Raw genomic sequence first — 24,592 nt, forward strand, 5'->3', positions numbered from 1 at the left:
TCAAAGTCGCAGCAGCAGCTCGGCCCCGGCAGCCCCAGAGCAGGGCGGAGAAGCTGGGGAGCCAGGGCAGCCCAGGCGCAGCTCACACCTCCGGCGCAGCACGAGGCTGCAGGACATGAAGAGGTGGGAATCCCAGATGAGCCTCAGATTCCCCCAGACTGGGCCAGAGGGTGCTCGGCATGTGACTGCAGCGGAATTGCAGAAAAGGATCCAGCTGGAGCTACCAAAGGAGGCTCCACAGAGGAGGCTGGACTGAGGCCGGGTCCTACAGGTGTGTGAATCTTGCCAAGTGGGAGAACCAATATGAACCAATAAGCACAAGTCTAAGGTAGAAGGTTATTGTGTAATGGAAGGGAAGTGACAGCGGTATTTCCTTATCCTTCTTCACCCCTCCCTAGAAATAACCAGATTTAACAACAAGGGCCATGACCTCAGCCCAGGCCCTCCTATCACTGACCCCCAGGCTGAGTCCATAGACAATAGGGGCCGGGGCCTGGGTCAGTATTGCAAATCCAAGAGGTGCCCTCTCTGACACACATAACACAGCATGTCCATGCCCTGCACCATCAATAGTCTAAGTAAATAGAATGTTGTGTTCTTTGTCACATTCAGACTTAAGCTAATGAGAGGTCCACCGCAGTTTATGTTCTGACTATCCCACTGTTGATTTCTCGTGCACAATGCATGGCTGTTAAAGATCAGGTTCAAGGCTGGTCTTTAACCCATAACCTTATTGAGTCACCACAGAAAACGCTGATCAAATTTACTTACAGTTCACAGTCCCTCTTCTGATGAGTGGCATGGAGGACAGAAAGCCTCAGAGTCCTGCTCCAGACTTCACCTGTCAATGAAAGAAAACATTTTTATAGACCGTGTACGATTCTGCTGGGAGTGAGAGCCAAGAAGATGACAGTACAATCAGAAGTAGGTCTTCCCAGGAGCAAAGCCAGGCTGGCAGCCCTGTGCCCACAGTGCTGAGTGGCTAAGTCTCCTGAGCAAGGCACTCCTGGTACAAAACTATGATTGTAGACAGCTAACCAGGACAAAGAGACAGGATCGCTCTCTCTTACCTGCTTGTGGCCTCAGTTTCTTTGAGTTCCACACCCTTCCCTAGAGAAATCCCAGAGAAAGAGGCTCATGGCTGTGGAGAGCCCTGAGCTGGCCGAGGCAATTATTATTTACTGATATCTCCTGTCTGATAGGAGACCCCAGGCAGGGGACAGAGCTGAGCAGCCCCCGGGAATTTGTAGTCTATGTGGGGAAGGCTGCAAAAAGCAAGCAAACAAACAACAAAACTAATCCTGTTGCTGATGGCAAGAATAGGGAAGGGTGATATAGGAGAGGACTTTCAAGCAAAGGTGCGGAGTCCAGTTGGGCCGCAAGGAAAAGAACGCGCGTGGAAAATAATAAGGCAAGTCTGGGAAGATCAAAAACATGACTGCTTTTTATTCTCTTTCTGAGGTAAAGCAACATGAACAAGAACAGGAAGAGCCCAGCACACATCACCAGGTGTCTGCTCTGTGATTTACACTCGCAAGGTGCAGCAGGAATAAGATCCATGGGTCCTGTTATAAAAGTGCCGCGGCATCATTGGGGGAATAAGATTAACCACATGAAACAGCATCAGATAAGACAAGACTATATATATGGCTGTGCCGAGCTGTGTGGTGGAGACTATAATTCTCTCTCCACAGAGAAATGAAGTCGGAAAGAGATGAAGCACTCAGGGAAGTTTCCAGGGGTCTTGGAGGACTGGAAAGGAGAGATTTGGCTGATGGAAGGGAGAGAGGGGGCATCCCAGGAAAGGGGAGCAATCCCAGCAAGGAGGAGAGAAAGAAGCATGCAGAGCCCTGGGACAACGCAGAGGCCAGCCTGCCCGAGAGGGTCCAGAGCAGGGACTGACACTGAACGAGCCGGCTGGACCGGAGCATCCAGAGCTTAGAACGTCAGACAGAGAGGCCAGGCTGGGCTGTGAGCTCATGGAGCCATTGAAGTTTCTGATTTTTAATTAAAGTATAGTTGACACACAATACTACATTAGCTTTAGGTGTACAGCACAGTGATTCGACATCTACATACCTACACAGTGATCACCACAAGTCTAGTTACTGTCACCACACAAAGTTACCACGGAAGGCTTTTCAACAAGGAAATGACATGAAGAGAAGTCCTGCCCCATCTCCACAACCTTTAGTATTTTCCTTCTATTTAAGACAGAGAGGCTCCTTGGAAGAGGTGGGATTTCAGGTAGAAGATTCAGGTACCGAGGGGAGTGGGGGAGTGTGATGTGCCCATGGGAGGAAGGTGTCCCCCAAGATGAGGCACTTCCTCTGGGGTTGTCTACCACCATCTGCATGACATCAGAGACAAGACCAGATCTGAGGATGAGGGCTACATCTTATACGTCTGTATAGCCCTGGAACCCAGCAGAATCCCCAGCATGCATCGGGTTCTCAGAAATGTTTAATGATGGACTCTTTTCATTCCAACCAGAATCCACAACCAGCAGCTCCGAACCAGCCCCTGATGGGCAATGAGCTCAACTTGTATTCTCCTAAAGTATGGTCACGTGGCTATTGAGCATACTAGACTCAGTACAGGAAGTCTCCAAACTGAACTGCAGGGAGCAGGCCTTCATCCTGTGGAGACACCAGCATCCTGGAAGAAGATATGGCAGACTCGCCATGTGCATATGCTGCAAAGCTGGGAGGGGTGGTTGCTATGCGAGAGACATGGATTCAAGGGTGTTATAACGCTTTTAACATGGTGAAAGGATGGGCCAGAACTAAAAAATCAATCTTTCCTCTATCAGTTTTTACTTTTTGCACAATAACATCATGACAACCATAAATAAAATAATTTTGAAGATAACGTACAAGTGCCTACAATCCCATCACTCTAAAACCATTAAATTATATTATGTCCACATGAAAATCCATTTTTATTTTTTACAGATTGTAGAAAATTTTGACAAGAATATATACACCAAATCCTACTCTCACATTCAAAAATCAATTGCAAAAACACAGCATAGGTGACCTGGTTTTTTTAAAAAGTGGGCTGAATCAAATGCAAGCTCAGGATGAGCCCAGGGTGTGGTGTTGTTGCCAAACCCATAAATCATGATCTTAGGTGTATTAATAAACATACCATGTCCAACTGAGGGGCACATGGTCCCTTACTTTGTGTTCATTGGTGCAATTCTGGCATATTTTAATAACTTGGACAGCGATGAGTAGAAGAGAGAGATGGGCGAAGGCATCTAGTAGTTAAAGTACTGATAAAACGGTCAGTAGTTAATAGTGCAGGCTCTAGAATCAAACTGCACAGCTCTGACCCTTACTACAGTGTGACAATGGGCAATTACCCAACTTCGCTGTGCCTCAGTTTTTCATCTGTAAAATGGGGCTGACAGGGGCTCTACCTCTGAGATTAGTTGTGAGGATTGAAGATTTCATATACTATAAAGTGCTCAGCAGTTCCTTGCACAACATAAGCACTCACTGAATGTCAGCTATTGCTGTTGCTATTTTCATCATTAGGAGCGGTGAAGTAGAAGAAATGGAAGAAGCTAGAGTTGTCCCTTCATTTGTCCCTCTCTAATAACACCCTTTGGTCCTAGAAATGCTGGCAAAGCAGCAACCTTTCTCCCACATGGTGGTCCTCCAAACATCTGAAGAAACTATGCCAGAGAAACTGCGCTCCTTTGGACTGTAGGGTTAGGACTAGCTCATGGATGTTAGAGGAAGCCAGTCTTCCGTTCAACATAAGAAAGAAGTTTCTAGCAGTGAGAACCATCCAAACCCAAGCTGGGCTTCCTTGGATATAGCGAGCTCTCCACACAGGACGGAGGATCCTGCACTGGGTGAGAAGCTGCTCCAGATCGCGGTCTCCCGGATGCGGTCTCACCCATCGGCACAATGTCACAAATAGCAGGAGACTGACAGAGCTGACAAACTTACATATGGACAAAATATTAAGTGTCTCTTTCACCATCATTTCACTAAGTAATTCAACCCCCCAAAGGTGAGGAAAGGAAAAAGAGCTATCCTTTGAGTAGAACAGAGTATTATGGAAAGCATTTTCAACCTGTGCCTGCCTCTCACACACACATGCACATGTGTATGATGCACACATATGGGCACATGCAATCTCTCCACATTGTCCTTGTTTTGCCCTCGTGACCATGAACGAGCAGAAAGTCTTCCTGGTCTGGCACTGACCCGGGACCCACGCTGGGGAATCATCTGTGTGCATGAGGTTTTAGGCCTTTCCGAAGCCAGCGTTCTGTGGTCCTGGCAGGCGAGCGATCATGTAAAGGCCTTCAGACAAGCACCCACGCAATAATACAAACAGAATTGAAATGAAAGCTTGTTTTACTCACCATGAAAATAAAATGACACCATAAATGAGATGACCATTCACATAAATAGGAGGAAATTCGTTAAATGGAAAATGAGGAGGGAGTTGTTGAATGCTCATGTTTGTTTGGCAAGGAGGTGGGAACAGGGACAGAAGAAAACCTCCCATAGGAGGCAGCACGTACTCAAGGACAGCTGAGCGAGCACCTTGAAGCTCACCTAGGTAAGCTGGGAGGATGGAGAGAGATGAGCCATGGTTTGAGGCGGAGAGCAGTAGACCAGGGCATCACAGATGTGGGCTTGTGCCCTGACTGTCATTAACTTAATACCTGGTACCAAATACTGGGCTCTGAGACAGTAACCCAGCCAGCATTGCATGGGCTTCCTCAGAAGAACCGATGCTGATTCACACCCGTTCTCAGTCCCCTGGGCCACAGATAGCGCTGGGCACCCCGTTGCAGAGATACTGGGAAAGGTGCCTAAGTCACATTCTCCAGGCCCAGCCCAGACCCAAGACTCTGTTCTTGGGGCTGTACCTGTACAGAAGACCCTATAAGGACTGTTGGCACTGGCAGGCTAATCCTAATGATTTTCCTGCCTGGGAGAAGGAGTTAGAGACACTCATAACCTGTTTACAGAAGCTGGTGAGGAGGGGAGGACTTCCATACAGAGCAGTGTGGGCTCCCAGGCGGCAGGGCCCCTGCAGGGGCCACCCCTCCACAGCCAGAGGATCCACTCACAGGGCAGCCTGCCTGGCCCTGTGGCCATCCTCTGAGGTGTGAACACATCAAGAGTAAGACTCGCTTATTCTCACCAGGAGTGTCACTGCTCTCCTTCCATCCCAGGTGACTGACCTGCCTCAAGCATCCTTTCTTCTCCTGGGCCCCTAACTGGTCCAGCCTTCAGCCTCTTCCCATCCTTAGCCACCCACCACCTCCCAACAACCTGAGATCTCTCTGAAACACACATTTGATCTCATCCACTCGTCCTTAATGCCCTTTGATGACTCCTCATTGCCGGGCAGAGGTGGTCAGCTGGCAGCCCGCAGGTGAACTCTGCCCTGTCCAGTGTTTTTGTAAATTCTGCCACCATCTAAAAAGTGGGAAATCTCATTTAAAAATCCAGATTTCTAACTTTTCTTAAAGACCTGGATGACCTGACAATGCCAATCCTGCATGTCCATGTGGCAATCATTGATGCTGAGTACCAGCTGCCCCTTAATCAGGCCCAGGCCCTCCTGCGTGACCTACAGAGAGAAGCAAAGCGTCACCCAGAGTTCTCCTGTCACAGGGCCAGACACCTGGAGGCTGACGCAAACTGCCTGCTGAGGAGTTTCAGGTTCAAGGTGACAGCACGGGTGGGTCAGGCAGGGTAGCTCACTCTGTTCCCAGCTGGAAGCTGAAGGAGGGGATCTGGAGAAAGGCCATTGCCACCAGGCAGGCCCACCTGTGTCCTTCCCTCTCCCCTGGGCAACTTCTCCACTCCTGGCAGAGAGAGCAGGCCAGGGCCTCAGGGGTGATCTCCAGGAATGCCCAGGGCTACAGGGCAGGGCTACAAAGAGGCCACACCCCCTTTCTTCCTGAGGCCCCACCCCTAAGTCCAGCCTCTTCCCACCCCCAACTCAGTGGTATTGCACCCCCTCCCGTTATTTCCATCCCACTATTCCTATCAAAGCCCTAACAGCACATATTTTGTTAATTGTACAAACCTAATGGGGGAATGCATTGGCAAAAAAGGGTAATGGCCATCAGACCAGCAATAAAACAAAATTAATGGCCCATAGGAAGAAATCATGTCCACTTAATCCCAGCTCTGAAACTCTAATAGAATAATGGAATACCAACGGAGGGTTTTTCTCTCTATGTAGATTGCTTACACCATGTTAATCACTTGCAAAGCAGGCCACATACCACTCGGGCTCACATGACCCTCCAGGGAAAGTAGCAGACCAGAAACATTTAGTGCAAGGCTCATTACTGACACGCACCACCGCGGCAACACCTCCCGCGCCCGCCCTCCCCCAAGTGACTCTGCGACAGCCAGTGTGAGGTGTCACAGAGCCATGGGTGGTGAGCTGGAAAGCAAGACACATAATACCTAATAATAGCAAACATTTGTTGAGTGCTTACTATGGCCAGACACTGGGCTAGCTGAACACCTTCTATGTACTGCAGTAACGTATCCCATTTTCATCCTCTATAGCTGCACAGTCCAGTAAGGTACACACTAGCCCAGGGGTGGGCAAACTTTTTGACTCGAGGGCCACAATGGGTTCTTAAACTGGACCGGAGGGCCGGAACAAAAGCATGGATGGAGTGTTTGTGTGAACTAATATAAATTCAAAGTAAACATCATTACATAAAAGGGTACGGTCTTTTTTTTTTTTTTAGTTTTATTCATTTCAAATGGGCCGGATCCGGCCCGCGGGCCGTAGTTTGCCCACGGCTGCACTAGCTACATGTGGCTTTATACGTAAAATCAAATCCTTATTAAAATTAAATAGAACTTAAAATTCAGCCTTTACTCTCACCAGTCACATTTCAAGTGCTGGACAGCCCCATGTGGCTGGTGGCTGTCGCTCTGGGGGCTCAGATAGAGACCACTTCCTCCACTGGGGAAAGCTGTATTGGACAGCACGGCTCTGGCGCATTGGGCCATTTTATTGTGCTCACTTAACAGACCCGGGGATCAAGGTGCAGAAGGTGAGGCAAGCTGCCCAAGGCCACAAAGCTGGTACACGGCTGAGCTGAGTCTAACCTGGGTCTGACTCAGTCTGGCTCCAGAATCCCACCTTTCACACGATTTCCTTGCAGAACCAACAGTTGAGGCAGCAGGGAGGCCTTTTTAGGGAAGATGGCTGAGGGTCTCATGTTCCCTGCAGTGCCCCTCCCCAAAGCAGACAAATCCCAGTGCTTCACCTGCGAGCCAGCTCTGGAGGTATCTCAACCCAGGAAGATCAGCTGATCTAGCTAATCCAGCCTCCTTCCACTTGTGAATGAAGAAACCAATAACCCGAATGGTTGAGTGGTCTGCCCAAGGACCTCCAGAGTTAGGGCTATGTCCCAGTACCCTGACAGCCAGTCGTTACTGGCCGAGGGAGAGGTCAGAGCAATGCCCAGGGTCTACGTGTGGCCACAGGGTGAGAGAAGAAAGAGGTGTCCCTCAGCCTTTCTGGAGGGTCCTGGGCTGGGATGAGCCCAAAGCCACTGGGCTCTGAGGAGACGTGAAAATGTCACTGGAGCCCTAGCCGGTTTGGCTCAGTGGATAGAGCATCGGCCTAAAGACCAAAGGGTCCCAGGTTCAATTCCGGTCAAGGGCATATATCTCGGTTGCAAGCTCCTCCCCAGCTCAGGCCCTGTTAGGGCTTGTGCAGGAAGCAACCAATCGATGTGTTTCTCTCACATCATCGATGTTTTATGTCTTTCCCTCTCTCTTCCACTGTCCCTAAAAAAATCAATAGAAAAATATCCTCCAGTGAGGATTAACAACAACAACAACAAAAAATCAATGGAAAAAAATCCTCAGATGAGAATTAACAACAACAAAAAAGCATGACTGGGTTGCTACTATGTTTTGAGAAAGATAGTATAATAGTGTCTATGACAATTAAAAATACATACACTGTGAGCAGCCCCAGTTTGGGAATGTATCCTATGGAGGAAAGCAGCAATGCATAAGGACAAAGGGGCAGCATCTTCAGCGGGAAGACGTGCAAAACCGCCTGGATGCCCCACCAAGTGGGGAATGGCCAAGTAACTTGGGGTATGACTATGCTGTAAAAAGAACAAATTGGATCTGTATCTTTTGCCACGCACGCTGGCCATAATGCTCAAAGTAAGAAAAGCAAGGAGCAGAGTGACATGTGCAGTGGCATTCCATTTGGTGAAAACAGAGAAGACTCAAGAATGAGTTCACCATTTGCCCGTGTTTGTGTGAGCACAGAGGCAGTGGAAGGAACAGCCCGAGTGTTCACAGTGAGCCGATGGGGGAACGGGAACAGGGATGAAGGCTCTCCATCTTTAGCGTATCTTTGCCTTGTTTCTGGTTGCAGTGAGCACTGCCACTTTTGTGGTTTTTGAAAAGAAACTGAATAAAGAAAATAAAAATAATTGCTAAGAGAAAGAAAAAGAGGTTGGGCTTGAGAGGCAGCCAGACCTGACTTCAAATCCACCTTGCATCCTAGCTGTGTGGCCTTGAGCAAGCTCCTGAATCTCTCTGCATCTTGGTTTCCTTCCCTGAAAACTGGCGGTAATAATATCACAGCATGATGTTGTGGGGGAACTGCCGAGAAAATGAATTTAAAGCTCCTCAGTGACATGAGCCTTTTTATCAATGTTGAGTGAATAACCTGCCAAGGACACAAAGGTACTTCCTGGGTCAACTCTGGGCATCCTCACACGTTGTTATGCACCACGCAAGATCCCTATATTTTGCCTTACATTATAGTTTTAGTGTGTCTATCTTCCTACCAGACTGTAAGCTTCTTGCAGGTAGACACAGTACCTTGCTTAATCATTCATTCATTCAATCAATCAATCATTCATCCATTTATTCCATGTAGCATTAAAATAGCTTAATAATGTCTTGGGCATATGCACCAGGCACTGTGCCTGGCGTCAGAGATACAATAACTAAGAAAACACAACATTCCCTGCTTTTATGGAGCTCACATTCTAATGGAGAAAGCAATCTATAAATATATGTATATATCTGATTTATATATCACATTATAAATTATATATAATGTTGAGAGGTGGTCAGCACTAAGAAGAAACACAGCATGATGAGGGAGCAGAAGTGATTAGAAAGGGAGGGCACTGCAGAGAGAAGACAGCTGAGTCCCCAAAGCCCCTTTTTCTCTGAGAAAGCGCACTTTGTGGCATGTGCCACAGACCCAGTGAGATCAGTAGTTGCTCAAAAGATGTCAGTTTAAGAATAAAATAAAAGTAGACTTGAGCAAGCGCAGAGAATAATGACATCTTAAAACCATCCCTCCACTTATGCATATATACTCAAAAGAATTAAAAGCAAGATTCGAAGAGATCATTTGTAAACCCATGTTCACAACAAGAGCCAACCCAAGTGTCCATCTAAGATGAATGCATAGGCAAGAATGTCATGTGTACGTACGATGGAATATCATTCAGCCTTAAAAAGGAAGGAAGTTCTGACACAGGCCACAACATGGATGGGCTAGAGGACATTCTCCTAAATGAAATAATCTAGTCACCATAGGCCAAATACTCTATGATTCCACACGCAGATTTATAGAGACAGAAAGTAGAAGGGTGGTTCCCAGGTGCTGGAGGAGGGGAGATGGGGAGTTATGATTTAACAGATACAGAGTTTCAGTTTTCCAAGAACTCTAAGGTGGATGGTGGTGATGGAAGCACAATATCACAGGCCACAACATGGATGGGCTAGAGGACATTCTCCTAAATGAAATAATCTAGTCACCATAGGCCAAATACTCTATGATTCCACACGCAGATTCATAGAGACAGAAAGTAGAATGGTGGTTGCCAGGTGCTGGAGGAGGGGAGATGGGGAGTTATGATTTAACAGATACAGAGTTTCAGTTTTCCAAGAACTCTAAGGTGGATGGTGGTGATGGAAGCACAATATGAATGTACTTAATGCCACTGAATTGTACATTTAAAAATAGTTAAGATGGTAAATTTTATGTGCATTTTACCACCATATACACATGAGAGAGGGGGGGACGGAGGGATGGGCAAAAGCAGGTTTATAGTTGTGAATGTACAAAAATACAGAGTTTATTGTTACATTATTATTTATTAATACTGTATTATTTATTCATATTACAACTGTAAACCTATTTTTGCGTGTGTGTGTGTGTGTGTGTGTGTGTGTACTCTTTTACTAACTTCTCCCAGTTTATATATATTTAAAGAAAAAAGAACCTGGGTATTAAAGAGTAGAAAAATGAGCAGCCGAAAGCCCGGGAGAGAATATGGGCCCAGGCGGATAGAGAGAGCAGGGACCCCCATTCTCTGAAGCCACAGTGGGAGAATGCAGAGGGGTGGGCTGCCAGGAACAAAGGGGCTGGGCTCCGGGGCCAGTCTGCCCACAGGGGAGGCAGCTTTCCTGTGGGAACATCTGGCCCAAGGTGACTGACTGCAAAGAGTGATGCTGGCAAATGAGACACGATTTAGGGCAGAAAAGGAAAAATAAGTTTTTTTAAATGGTGGGAGGGGAGGAGAGAGGTGTCTGGTAGAGCTGGGCCCTCTCTAGTCTGAAACGAAAGACAGTCAGGAATGGGGACATAGCAATGAGCAATAGACGGGGACCTATGGGGAGAGACTGGGAGGCTCCTGTGCTGAGCACAGTGAGCGGGGGTGGGCAAGGGCTTTAGATCAGACCTAGGAGCAGTCCTGGTCTTTATTGTCCTTGACCTTACGCGTGCCCCCCTAACTCTCTGGACCTCCATTTCTCCATCTATTAAGCTGAGTGGCTGAAGTAAGGCAAGAGGAATCTTGAGGTTTTAGGGGTCCACAAACCCCTTGAGATTTTATCCAGAACAGCATCGGTGTGTATACTTTTCTGTAGATTTACAAACTTTACCACGATTGCAAGGCTGTCCAACTCCTCCGAGAAGTTAGGAATCAGCGCAGAAGATACTCACTAAGCTCGCATTCAGCTTGAAAGTTCCAAGATGCCAAGGAATCTTGGACGAGATGCCAATAAATATTTGGGCCTCAAATAAATCAAGATGTTTATCCTGCCTTGTCTGCAACATAGACATACTTTGAAAATGAAGTAAAATAATGATGTACTTTGAAAAGTTAAAAGTATTTCTCTCATGCAAGGAGGTATGACTGGTTTCTCAGAAAGCAGGCGCAGGTCTGCACAGGGCAGAGAAGCGGGCGGAGACCCCCCCCCACCGCTCCCCTGAACAGGACGCAGTGCATGGTGTGATGGCCACAGGCCACCTTAGTAGAAAGGAGGGCCCCCTCACTGGGCCTTCAATGGGTTCTGGGACAGAAAGAAGAGTAAATGCAGCCTCCCAGGAGGGCAGAGCAAATACATGCTTTGTGCCAAAGAGTTCTCATTTTGTACCTGGCTTTATTCGGGAGGAAATTTTCAACTGTTTGACTCAGAAAAGTGGCAGAAGGGGGGATATGTCAAGGGGAAATAGCTCAGGCAGGGGACAGTATCTGGTCACCAGAGCAGAGGACCCAGACCAAAACCCTGCATAATGGCCAAGCCGGCCCACCAGTGCAGAGGAGACCGCAGCCACGATGGGCAGTGACAGAAGGGGGGATATGTCAAGGGGAAATAGCTCGGGCAGGGGACAGTATCTGGCCACCAGAGCAGAGGACCCAGACCGAAACCCTGCATAATGGCCAAGCCGGCCCACCAGTGCAGAGGAGACCGCAGCCACGATGGGCAGTGCCCGCCCAGAAGAGCTGGCCCAGAGGTGATGGGGGAGCCAGTGGGTCAGAACCAGGTCGGATGGACCTGTATGGAACCTTAGAGATCATCTATTTTGACCTCCTCCTTTCACATTTGCAGAAACAGGTTGTGAGGGGTGGAGACATGTCCTGGGAAGTCCAGGGTAGGAAGCCAGGCCAGCGGGGCCTTCTGCTTTACCAGAAGTGTTCTGAGTGTAGACCCTTTACGGGACTGGAGAATCCAGCTCCCTGCTCTCAAGCCACCTACAGTCCAACAGGAGAGACAGCCAGTGGATTGAGGGGCTAGGTGTCACCAGCAGGTATGTAGGGGTCACAAAGGAGAGTCTCCCACTACAGGCAGGAACATCCAGTCAGAGGTGAGGCAGTGCAAATATTCACTCTGACATCCAGGCCAAGTCAACAGCCACCCACATGGCGGAGAAGGGTGCCCACCATGGTGGCTGTAGGAAGAAGCCTCCAGGGAGGAAGCCCCCTCCCCAGCAGGACAGCTCCAGGCTCTTGAGCGGCCTGGGCCTCCGATTAGCACTTCCATTTATTATTCCTAACTTGCCCCCGGGGGCTGGTCCTGAATATTGTTTCATAAATAACTTCACAGGACTCCCGCCTGTTGGCGGAGGGCAGGCAGGTGTGTGCAGCACGGCTGGGCTGAGCGTGGGGACTCCGGCTGGGCCACGGCTGGGATGCTGGCTCTCCGCGGAGGGTGGCTTAGTGGAGAAGGCCGCCTCGTGTCCCACCTGCATCCAGATCACAGTGGGATGCTGAAAGAGCATTTGTTTCCAATTGTTCTCAGCCACTAATTTGGCTCCAGGGTGTAACACCAATCTGAGAACAAACCGAGTAGGAAAACTGCCTCTCTTGAAGGAGGCCCAGTTTCACCATAAACAGGGGAGGGCGGAGGTTTCCTGAGTTAGCAGCAGTGCGCAGCCTCCAGATCAGGGCTGGCCGCTTCCTCAGTCTCCAGCCCGTCACCCGGAGTCACCCGGCTGCACTGCCATCTGCCGTACCTGCTCACTGCTCCTCGAGGTGCCTCCAGCAGAGGACAGATTACCCTGATGGTAGGTAGATAAAACGGGATCCCTTGCTAGCTGTAACTACCCCGAACAGTCTGTCTCCTGAGCAGCTGACTGTCCCCACCTGGCACCTGCTGGCAGCAGAGCTGGCGGTGCCACAGGCTGGCACAGGTGATTCTCTCTGGGCATGGGGACGCTGAGAGCCCTCTCGGGCAGGGCTGGCCCGAGGCCCTTCTGTTGGCTGCAGTGAGGTCTTCCCTCCCGGGAGACACAAAAGCAGCTCTGTCTGGGAGTGAAGAGCCAGCTCCCTCCAGGGCAAAGGGGTGGCAGAGCTGGCAAGGAGGGCTGCCTGAGGCTTCCCCAACACTGAGGGCAAATCCTGTAGAGGCCCCTCCTGGTGAAACTGCCTTCTGTGACTCCCAGTGACCCAATCAGAGACTTTCCCTGCTGGTGCTCTTGAAAGGGAATTAATAGATAAAATGCCTTTACCAACCCACCCCCTCACTCCCACCTCAAAGGAGACAGGCCATCTTTCTGTGACCTACATGCCTTCCTCACCCCCATGTGATTTCGCTATGCAGTCACCTCATAAATCCAACCTCATATAAACACACCGAAACGATTTTTTTAAATCTCCAAGCAGTCAAAGTACAAGTCACAAAATCTTTGCCCTCAAGCTTCTGAGCCTTCTCCTAGGGCCCCGGTCGGCAAACAGCGGCTAGTGAGCCACATGCGACTCTTTGGCCCCTTGAGTGTGACTCTTCCTAAGCCTTAGGAGTACCCTAATTAAGTTAATAACAATGTACCTACCTATATAGTTTAAGTTTAAAAAATTTGGCTCTCAAAAGAAATTTCAATCGTTGTACTGTTGATATTTGGCTCTGTTGACTAATGAGTTTGCTGACCACTGCCCTAGGGCAACTCTCAGGCTCCTACTTACAGCTTCTTTGCTCTGATTTCACACACCTTTCTAACAGGCTCAGGGTCTGGTATCTTGGGCCTCTGTAATATCCCAATCGATGACATCACAGCTTGGAGTCCATGGTCTCTGAAGTGCTCCCAGCTCCCCGCCAACAGGACCCGGTTTTATTTAAGGGCAGGCCCACCCTGCCAGCCTGACCTATTTTTACCAAATCGTTGGAAGGAAGGGTTTTAGTCAACTGTTCCTCTCCAGCCTCCAGCCAATCATCCAAAAACACGAGCGTTTTCCGCACAGCCCCTTTAGGTCTCTGCCCAGGTGCCCAATCCAAGGAGACAGCCAGTGGCTCTTTGTGCTCTCCCCAGGCCCTGGGACAGCAGGCCTGGCACTGTCATCGTTTTGGGGACAGGGGGTCTTTAAGAGACTCATAGGGATGGTGGGGGAGGGGTCGGGATTCTGGCACTGTGTCCTGAAGAATTCAGGTTAATAATTTATGTGTGCATTAAAAAATCTTCTGAAACAAATGGCATACAAATTGTGTGACATTTGAAGGAAATTCGCCAATGTTGCTCAGTAAAGCGTAATAAAGAGATGCAGCCCATAATAATAAGTTACTTAAACTCGGGGCACTAAATGATTTATTAATTGTCTTCTAATCCTTTCCAGCTACAATTGAAACCGAGAGTGTGGCCCTGTTTCACACACCAATTCATAAAGCCTCCAACTCCGACAAGCACAGCTGCTGTTAGCCTCAAGTCCAAGTTCATTTTTTTCCTGGCCCCATCTCTGCCAATGGGCCAGCAGCAGGGCCCAGAGCTGGGCGGACTGCTATTGCCGGAAAAAGGTTCATGGACCACAAACACGTCCCATTCCACTGCGTCTCTCACGTGAGTGTCACATAAAACACATTCATTTTGCCTAGAGGGCCTCTCCTCTGGGTTCCCCGCCCCATCTACTCGCCTACAGCCATCAGTGCCCTGGTGCCCCTGGGCAGACATTAGTCCTGAGAAGATACGGGCACAGGGCTCATGGCCCCAGGATCCTCTTTGGCAGCAGACGGTGAGCCAGAGAGAATTAGAACGGAGATGAGAAATGAAGACAAGGACCCGCCCTTTCTCTGGGACACGCTGACCCAGTGGCGACTGGGGTTTCTGCTGCTGTGTCCACCTGCTGGGCCTCCTCCCTGTCCCTAGAGCTCCAGACATCTGTTACTCTGCTCCTTGGGAGACCCTACACTCAGGCTGCTGCCAGAGCCACCAGCAGACCCAGCTCTGTCTCAGGATTCACACCCAAGGGGCTATGCTCACTGGTCTGATCGGGGGGATTGTCACCAGCAAACTCTAAGTCCGTGGACTGATGGAGAAATAGAACAAGGTAGGGTCCCGGGAGTGACCGGGGAAGTGCAGAGACCAGGTTCTCAAGGTGAAGTGATGCTCCAGGCCTCCTTCCTCCCCCAACATGCCTCTCCCGTGTTCCATGTCAGGACCGTGCCCTTCGAGCAGTTATCCACGTCTGCCAACCACCTTCGATTCTGCCTCTGTTCTTTCTCTCCCTCCCACGCCCAACCAGGGATGTTCACTTCTAGATCATTTCTTAAATCCACCCCTTTCCTACTCCACAATTCAGAGCCCGGGGGAAAGTCAGCAGGTCTTCCCAGAGATTTCATGGGATTTGCTCAGTGCTTCTGGTTTGGTTTGGTTTTGAAAAAGGTAACATGTAACACGGTTCAAAATCAAAAGGTGTATAAAAGTATGCACTGAAATGCCTCCCTCTCATTCCTGTCTCCCCCTGTCCAAGCAAACACAAATGTAGAGTCTTGTTTTCTATCTTCTCTGCACACTTTTCCGAACCTTGGTGGATTTTTTCCCTTTTACATTCCAAATGTATTTTTGGAGATCTTTCCATAACAGTACAAAGAGAAGTTCCCCATTCCTCTTTTTAAATGCATAGTATTCCACTGTCAGGACATTTGGGTTATTTCCAATTGCTTGCTATTGCAAACAGTGTTGCAAATAATAAACATAGCATATATATATAATTTCACTTATGTGCAAGTATATCTTAAAATCAATTCCCTATTATGAAATTGCTGAGTCAAATGGCAAATAATTTATAATTTTGATATTGCCAAATTGCCCCTGTCAATACAGTGTGTCACAAACTTCTTGAATGTTGCTCATTTAACACATGAATGATTAATGCTATCTCAGGATAGTTCTCATTTCTTGTATTATGTGTAAGACTGAACATCCTTTTACATGTTAAGAGCCGTTTGTATTTTCTGTGAATCTGTTCAGATTCTTTGCCCATTTGTTCTATTGGGTTGTATTTTGTTGTTGATTCTTAGGAACTCTTTGTATATTAGGGAGAATAGCCCTGTGATGTGAGTTGCAATTTTTTTTCCAGTTTCTCATTTGTCTCTTGACTTTACTGAAAATATTTTGCAGGTGCTTTTTAAAATTTTTATATGAATTGCAACAGGCCATTTGTCACAGCCTCCATTACCCCCTCCCCCCGAGTTTTACAGCTGACTCACTTTACTGTTTCTAATTGCAAACCTGGACATGGTGCAATGCCCACCACTGTATGACCCAGAGGAGACCTAGGCTGCAAGCAGAGCCCATCTCTGGGGGATGACAGACAAAGAACCGGGGGCTTGTTGATGTCATTGAGCCACTGAATTTATCCAGTCCCAGAGCAGTCCTGGTTTGAATGTCATAATGTATAAGAAAACATATTCCTTACTGTTTAATACACTTTGGGTTGGATTTGCTGCTACTTTCATCTTCTAACTGATACATGCCTTGAATGTTCTTCAAGCCCAACCCTGTCCCATGTACACCCTGCATGTGGTCAGCAGGGAAGACTCCTATCAACAGCCCCAGCAGTAGCAGCTCCATTACTGGCCCATAACTGAGCCGAAGGGCTAGCAGAGGGAAGAGGGCGGGAGGAGCTTGCTCCTCAACGACAGCCCCAGCAGTAGCAGCTCCATTACTAGCACATAACTGAGCCGAAGGGCTAGCAGAGGGAAGAGGGCGGGAGGAGCTGCCTCCTCTGATCAGTCAGGCTGCTCTGGACAGAACTTCCCAATCCAGCCCATCATGGCCTCTCTGGTCAACAGAGAACTCTGGGAGGCCATTCTGTCCATGTCTCTCACAGTTTTAAGATGGCAGAGCACAGGATGGGGGGTGGGGGGCTGGGGGAGACACACACCTACCCAGCAACAATACAGCAGTACCCTGGCCTCTAGCTGGAGAGGAAGAGGGGATGGAGGCTGCAGGAGGAGTGGCACCCTGGGTTCCCAGCCACCTCTCTGCCCTACCAGCACTGCCTCCGAGCTTCTTTCTCCTTCTCCCTCTCCTCTCACCTCACGCTGTCTATGGTCAGAGCCAGGGGCCCACCGTCACCCAGTTTATCAGGAGCAGAGGGATTCGAACCCACAGCTCTCCCATCACTGCCTACCCCTTGGCTCCTGCCACCACCAGACGCAGCACCATAGAGGGTTTCTCTGGAGCAGAGAAGACGACGTGATGGGGTCTGGACCCAATACAAATTCTTACCCTTCCCCTGTACACCAGGGAGGAAAAATGCATCCCTGTACTCATCTAACACAAAAGCATCTCAGCAGCTGGCAAAAGCCTCGTTCTCTACATTCCAAAACCTGTGAGGACCTGGGGTCCATAAGTCAATCTAGAAAGAGGCAACACAGTTGACCAACTTAATTCAGTAGCAAAGACTGACTGGAAAGGCCCTTCTTAACCATTTCCCAGCTTCTTTGGAAAGCAAGATGCAGACACTAAACAGCTGAGCCGGGTGTGTGACTGCCCCGGCCGGGAAGAGACCGAGAGCGGTCCAACCTTCATTGGACATTCCCAGCCCCTTTCACCTCTACCCTCCGGCTTTCATGAATTACCGGGGAGTGGAAAATAGAGTTTACATCCTGGCTCAGACCCTGCTTCCCTGGCTGAGAGCCTCGGGCAAGTTCTGTCCATTTATAAGCAATGCCTGGAGGTGGCAGGTCTGCTAGAGTCTCGGAGCTGTATCACCCTCGCTGTCTGCCAAGGCCCTGACTCACGGTCCAGAGCTCTCCCACGGCTCCCAGCTTTTCTTTCCATCCAGCCTTGATTAGAAAACCAATTACTACTGCACTAATCCCACAGCCCGTCCTCCTGGTGGGGAAAACAGTCCCTTACTAGCAAGCTGATACTTGGACCATCTGAGAGCCTCCCAACTGCTCCGGAAGGCGCGGCCTTCCCCTTCCAGGACGCGCAACACTGCCAACATGAGCAGACAGCTTCCAACCCAAGTCTGTTTTCATGGAGATTCTAGTTCCTTCGCTGAGGCTCTCCCACCACAGATTTCTCTTGGTTGGAGCTGGTTCAAAAGTCACCAGGTACACAGCCACGCACCCTTGGAGCCCTGGGGAGCTCACAGCTTCATCTCTCCTCCCAGGCCCAGGAATGCCTGCTCACCCACACTTCCACCCACACACACACTCCCACTCTCCCACATCCCCGCTCTCCTGCTCAAAAGACCCTTTGAGCCACTCTGGAGAGAGTGGGGGCTCTGGAAGTGGACAGAAGCTTAAGTGGGACATCAAGGTGGAGAGAGGAGAGATGGGGAGAGAGGGACAGAGAGAGAGTTGGGGAGGGGCGCTATGCACACGTGTTTCTGAGTGTTGGCAAAGGGATGAGGACCCCTCACCACACCTGTACCCGTAGGCACAGGCTGTGTCTGCAGTTAACTGGGGGCTAGAACACCAGGGTGCAGATCTCCCAGGCTGACCCCAAGGCATGACTCAACTTGCACAGAGGCAGGGCCAGCCCAGGCAAAACTCAGAAGGGGAGTAAATCTGCTCAGATGGACAACGCTTCCAGGATCAGCTGGCCTCCCAGACACACAATGTAGAAAGTTCACTCGCTCTCAGCCAGGAAGGGGCTGGCGCATTAATCTGTGCTTCATAAGCACCTGCCCGGTGTGCGCATTAGAGAGAAAGGGAGAGGTGGGGAGCGAGGAGACTCAGAGGGGTAAATGCTTAGCTCCAGGGGTAAACTGCTAAAGTTAGAATTATAGCTGAAGGGGGTAGGATCTGGAGGTGGCAGTGAGTCAAGGCCAATGATGGAGGCCCAGCCGAACTCAAGGCGGCCCAGGAGGTGGGTGCTGACATATCACACGGGCAGGGACGTCAGGGTCAGGCAGAACTGGGTGGGATCCTCGGCCCCATCACTTGTTGACTTTGTGACCCGAGGAACTCACTTATCTCCTTGGGTCTCACTTCCACCAGCTGCTCAGCTGGGGCCAAACCGTCTCAAGGTTGGCGTGAGGGACAGACAATGGCAGGAGCTCAGTCCCTCCTTCCGCTGGGAGGACTGAGGCTGGGTTGGCACAACCAGTATTTCTCCTCAGGCTTCCACACGAATGGGCGGGGTCTTTCCCTCTGTGTGCACCGTCTCACCCATGTCCCACAGTGCATGCAGCCAGACAGTAGAATTTTAAATGTTTACATTTTTTAAGTATCTACTTTAATGTTTGTCATGAGGAGATAATAAACACAATTACAAAGCATTTATCAAAACTGGAGTCTCCTTTGTTCTTCAAATGGTCTTATTCCCATTTAATAAATGGGAAATGGAGAGCCAGCGATCTGAAGGGACTTTTGCAAAGTCACCCAGAAGGTAAGCAGCAAAGCAGGCATGACTAAGGAAATCCACCTGGGAAGGGCCAGAGGAGGGAGCTGGGTTCATACACAGAGGGAGGCCCCAGAGGGAATAACTTTTGGAAGATGGGGGCTTCTAATAAACCCTTAGAGCCTGAATTTGAAAGACTGGAAGCTGACTGCCACTCACAGGGACATCTGTGAGGCAAGGAGGCTGGAAAGAGGACGTCACTATTTCTGCAGCAGACCAAGGGAAAACGGACATACTTCATCTGTGACATGAAGACCTGTGGAAAGGGGCCCTGGGCCAGACTGGGGTTCAAGACACTGAACATGCAGTAGAAACAGAATCTACTTAAGTCTACCTTCCAGGTTGACTCAGACCAGGTCAAAGTGAGCTCTGAGGCTAGACCTTAATTAGGCACCTCCCTAGAGTACGTGCCCAAGATCTCCATCACACAGCAACAAACAAGGATGGGGAGGAACTAGGGAAGGCCGCTGGTCCTGCCCTAACTATAGAACAAGCCAAGAGGACCTTCCGCTGGCTGCTGGCTCTATGGCTCGTGTTTCCTTTGCACACACACCGCCCATGTGACTGGGGTATACACAGATGGCTGGGACATGCCTCTCCCATGCCCTATACAGTGGGGTTTCCTGAAAACACTGAGCTTGGACAGGTCCTATAAGAACATGCTCTTATCCTCCTGACCAGGGTTGACCAGCCAGGGCCAAGCCAGGTAAAGTCACACCTGGACTGGAAGGATGACTCCGGGAACGCTCCTCATCCGGGGATCCCAGGATCTCAAATCCCTAACCGCCAGCTCTAGAAAGAACACGCTCCATCTGCCCCCTCGGCACACACAGACTGGCTCCCCGTTTCTGGGCTGATGTGCTGCTTAACCAGCTGCAAAGGAGCTCTTTCAAAGGGAAGATGAGGAATGCCTCCCGGGTCCAGGGAAGCCACTAGTCTATATTGTGAAGCAATTTCAGAGTCTCCTTTTGCTTTCAAATGTACTTAATCAACATGAAAAGGATTGTGAGGGCTGGAGCTCCTACAGGTAGAACTAAGGGAGAAGAATAATGTTCATAAATCATTTACCATGCAATCCAAACAGGGCTGTATTTTTTTTTCTTAAAGGAAAAGGCAATGCCAAAGAAGAAGAGCTATAAGGGAAACTGAACACACTGTGACTTGTCCCCAAATGTAGAGTGTCCCCAAGTGGAGCAAGGCAGCCTTTTTATATTATCCTCATATGCAATCTGACCCTCAACACTAATTTTCCAGCCTGGGTTCCTCCCTCGTCCTGAAAGCTCAGACCAGCAACGCAGTCCGCGCCGTGGAAGGACAGCTGAAGGAAACAGCTGCACTCCCACCTACTGTGCAGCCCACACCGGACTCACTGTCTCCTCCGCAGCTGACTCCACCCTGGGGCAGCTGGGCTGAGCTGGGAGCTCCAGGAGGAGGAGACTGCAGGCCACAAGTTCCCAGCTGCATTCTTTCAGGCCGCAGCTCAAATGGCACCCCTCCGAGAGGCCTTCCCTCGCCACCCCAGTAGAATGATGCCCATGGCCCCTCCACTCCCTACCCTGTAACCTGCTTGTTTTCCCTTCAGAGTGATTATTACTTCTTCACATCATACATGTGTCTCCCCTACCAGGATGTAAGCTTCATGGAGGCAGAAAGTCTATGCCCTTTGTTGACAATTGATCCCCAGCATCTAGAACAGTACCTGGCATGTGGTTGGCACGCGTAGTTGGATGGATGGCTGGGTGGATGGATGGATGGGTGGATGGATGCATGGATGAATGAATGGACAAATACATGAAATAAATGAAACAAATAAATGAAAAGGTCCCTTCCCCTCATCCAGGGGCCACTGCAGACGAAACAGCTTGTTTAATCCCAAGTAGGAAGATGGCCAACAAGAGCTGCACGTCTGTCGCTGATTTTTGATTCTGCCATTTTGACTCGGCGTGAATTATTCCTACTCCTCAGCCTCACCTCCTCCATCTGCAGAATGGGTATCACTATCATGCAAGTCAGGAGAGGGAGGAGACAGGGAGATGTACCATCTCCTACTTGTGCCTGGGCCATTCTATGTGCCTGACTGACAAACGTCGTCTCATTCGGCCTTGTGGCCTGTGAGATTGGTGTTATCAACCTTATCCCAGATAATGAAACCGAGGCTCAGAAATATGAAGTCACTCACCCAAACTTGCACATGCAGGGAGTGACAAAGGGGGTTTCCACCTGGGCCTCTACATTACACAGTGGTGTCGCACTTTAGAATTCATCCTTTTACCTACGAGACAGGGCATCATCCCAGAGGAAAAGCAGGCTGTGCCGGTAGAATCTAAAGATCTAACCTCTGAACATCTCCAGAAGTGGAAGTGAGGCAGCATGACCACCTCGTCCCAGCTTCCTGGAGACTTCCAGCTTTCACCACTGGAGGTCCTGTGTCCCAGGAAGCCCCTCAGTCCCAGGACTGGAGAGTCAGTCACCCTCAGAGGGGGGCAACCACAGCGAGAGACCTGAACACCCAGACCCTGAGCTAAAGAGCACGGGTGTCCTGGGAAGGAACCCATCCCCACGTGCCCCACCAGCTGTGTCCGTGACGGTGGCTGTGACCCCCAACGCAGCACCTATGCCTGATTTGCGACACGCAGGTTGGAGGCCACACTGGCGTGGGGGAGAGGCAGGACGCTCTGTGAGGTGCTGTGACCTCCTTTGCCCCAAATGCAGACTTTGGTCTCAGAACAAGAACAGTGTGGACTCCATCCCTCAAGGACTGCAGCCACCAGGACTGGATGACCTTCGAGGCTGCATGACCACCTCGTCCCAGCTTCCCTGAGACTTCCAGGTTTCCCCACTGTAGGTCCTGTGTCCCAGGAAACCCCTCAGTCCCAGGACTGGACAGTCAGTCACCCTCGGGGGGGGGGGGGCAACCACAGCGAGAGACCTGAACACCCAGACCCTGAGCTAAAGAGCACAGGTGTCCTGGGAAGGAACCCATCCCCACGTGCCCCACCAGCTGTGTCCGTGACGGTGGCTGTGACCCCCAACGCAGCACCTATGCCTGATTTGCGACACGCAGGTTGGAGGCCACACTGGCGTGGGGGGGAGGCAGGACGCTCTGTGAGGCACTGTGACCTCCTTTGCCCCAAATGCAGACTTTGGTCTCAGAACAAGAACAGCGTGGGCTCCATCCCTCAAGGACTGCAGCCACCAGGACTGGATGACCTTCCGAAAGTGAGGAGGGCAGATTCCTGGAGTTCCAGTCAGTGAGGTTGGACCGATGGAAGCGTGGAATTCAGAATTGCCAATAAGTGCCAAGAAGTACCATCCGGCCCATGGGATGGACCCTCCTGGATTCCCGGATCAAAGGCATGGCCTCAGAAGGAGAGGTCACCTCTGTGGGGGTCTCTGTTCTCCGGCCAGGCTCTGGCAGAACCTCTATCGCACACCTTCATTCTTCTGAGTCCAGAGGGAAGACCCGTCCAGGGCCCACCCCCAGTCCCCACCACCACTGCCACCTCACTTCACCTCCAGTGATGGCCACACTCCCCTGGAGCAATTTGGTTCTTATGGGGGCTGATCGGGTCTCCTGGGGCCAGAGCTGGATCAAGAGAACTGCCCAGAACACCGACAGAGACCAAGTAGAGGTGAGGGTGGGTGAAGAAGGCACAGGGCTGGGGTGTGAAGTACAAAGGACACGCTCCCCACCTTCAAGATTTCTATGCTCAGGGCCTAAGGAGAGGGTTCTTTACCCCTTTGTTCACTCGCAATAAAGGTGGCTCTGACCTCACCTTGTAGCCAAGCTCTGGGGCCGCAGCCTGCTTGTCCTCTCCAGCCCAGCCCCGGTCATTCGTGCGCTGTGGGTGTGTGGCTTCATAAACGTCTTTGACTTTTCCATCTGGGTGTTTTCAGTGTCGGCTGGCTGTGTCCCCTCTACAGGCTGTATCTCTAGCCTCCCTCTCCTGCCCTCCCACCTCAAAAACAAAACCCCCTCCTTCCCCCCCGCCAGCTGATTCCACCTGGGCTCTGACCCTCCATCCCTACAGTTGTGAGTGTGTATTTGTGTATCTTCAGCGTCCCCTAGTCTCAGGCTACCCACCATGACCTGCAAACATACAATGTCTCCCCAGACCCCTAGGTTGAGAGTGCAGGGAGAGCACTGGCCCAGAAGTGGGCATTCATCAGCACATGCATTGGCCCTGCATCCTTCAGAGACTCACTGGTTAACAGCCTCCATCTGACTTCCTTAAATATTGTGAAGATTATGGACTTGAAGTATTTTATAAATTATAATATGAATGTAAAGAATTATTTCATCTTGAAATTATTTTCTCAACCCTCTGAAATGCTATCCTTCCTATCTTTCTCTTTAGTGATTTATGCTCATGACTGCCTGTCCTCACTTCCCTTTCTCTCCCATCCCCTAACCTGGCTGCTGACCCCACAACTCCCATGATGCTGCACTTGAGCTGGCTGAGTGCTCCAGGGTGTCTCTCTCTGTTGGTGATGATGCCAGTTCTTACCAGGTTAGCACCTCCAGTCACCATACACAGGTGCCACACTTGATAACATCAGTCATTTTGCCAGTCTCCAAGTCAACCTGAATGGTGTCGTTTACCTTGAGGGGATCCGGGTAGCTGATGGTGCGAACATCATAGGTCACCCGATCAAGGATTCCTCTTGTGCCCACAAAGACCCTCCTGACTTTGCACAACCTGTACTTGGCCTCCTCAGGCACAATCCAATGAACAGCAAAGCGGTGGTGTCACAGATCAGACGGAAATTCTCGCTGGTCTTGTCAATGCTGATTACATCCATAAAGCCAGCGGGGTGGGTTACCTCGGTTTGGACCTTGTCATCAATCTTAATAAACCGCTGCGTGCTGATCTTTCCTTCATCTCCTGTTAGGGCATAATTAAGTCTGTTCCACAGAAAATGATGAGAGGGAGACATTCTCTCAGCTTGTGGGGACCGGTAGATGGACGAGAAGCAAACACACCGTCAGTGTATCCAGCACCCAATGCTCTGGAGCCACTACACACATCAGATGCTTCTTGGGACCATGAGCCACAGCTGTGCTAGGTGTGGAGGGAGCTTGTCTTCACTGTTTCTGTTACAGCACCAGTTCCCTTCTGGTCATCTATCCACACTGGAGAAATCTTGGCATTCTGTTCATTTCTCCCAACCTCCACCC

At 50.0% G+C, this 24,592-nt stretch overlaps 1 protein-coding gene and 1 pseudogene across 2 annotated transcripts in view; both read right to left on the bottom strand.

Moving 5' to 3' along the window:
- PKNOX2 (PBX/knotted 1 homeobox 2) overlaps positions 1–24,592 on the bottom strand; it is a 291,449-nt gene that overhangs the window by 177,257 nt on the left and 89,600 nt on the right. For both annotated transcript variants that reach the window (XM_005870910.2, XM_005870912.2), the window contains exon 2: positions 772–841. The gene's annotated coding sequence lies outside the window, so the exon portion shown is untranslated. The remainder of the gene's footprint in view (positions 1–771; positions 842–24,592) is intronic.
- Positions 1–24,592, bottom strand: part of LOC102263223 — a 25,412-nt pseudogene continuing 820 nt past the window's right edge.

This window comes from Myotis brandtii, unplaced genomic scaffold, assembly GCF_000412655.1.
Source record: "Myotis brandtii unplaced genomic scaffold, ASM41265v1 scaffold325, whole genome shotgun sequence".
NCBI lineage: Eukaryota > Metazoa > Chordata > Mammalia > Chiroptera > Vespertilionidae > Myotis > Myotis brandtii.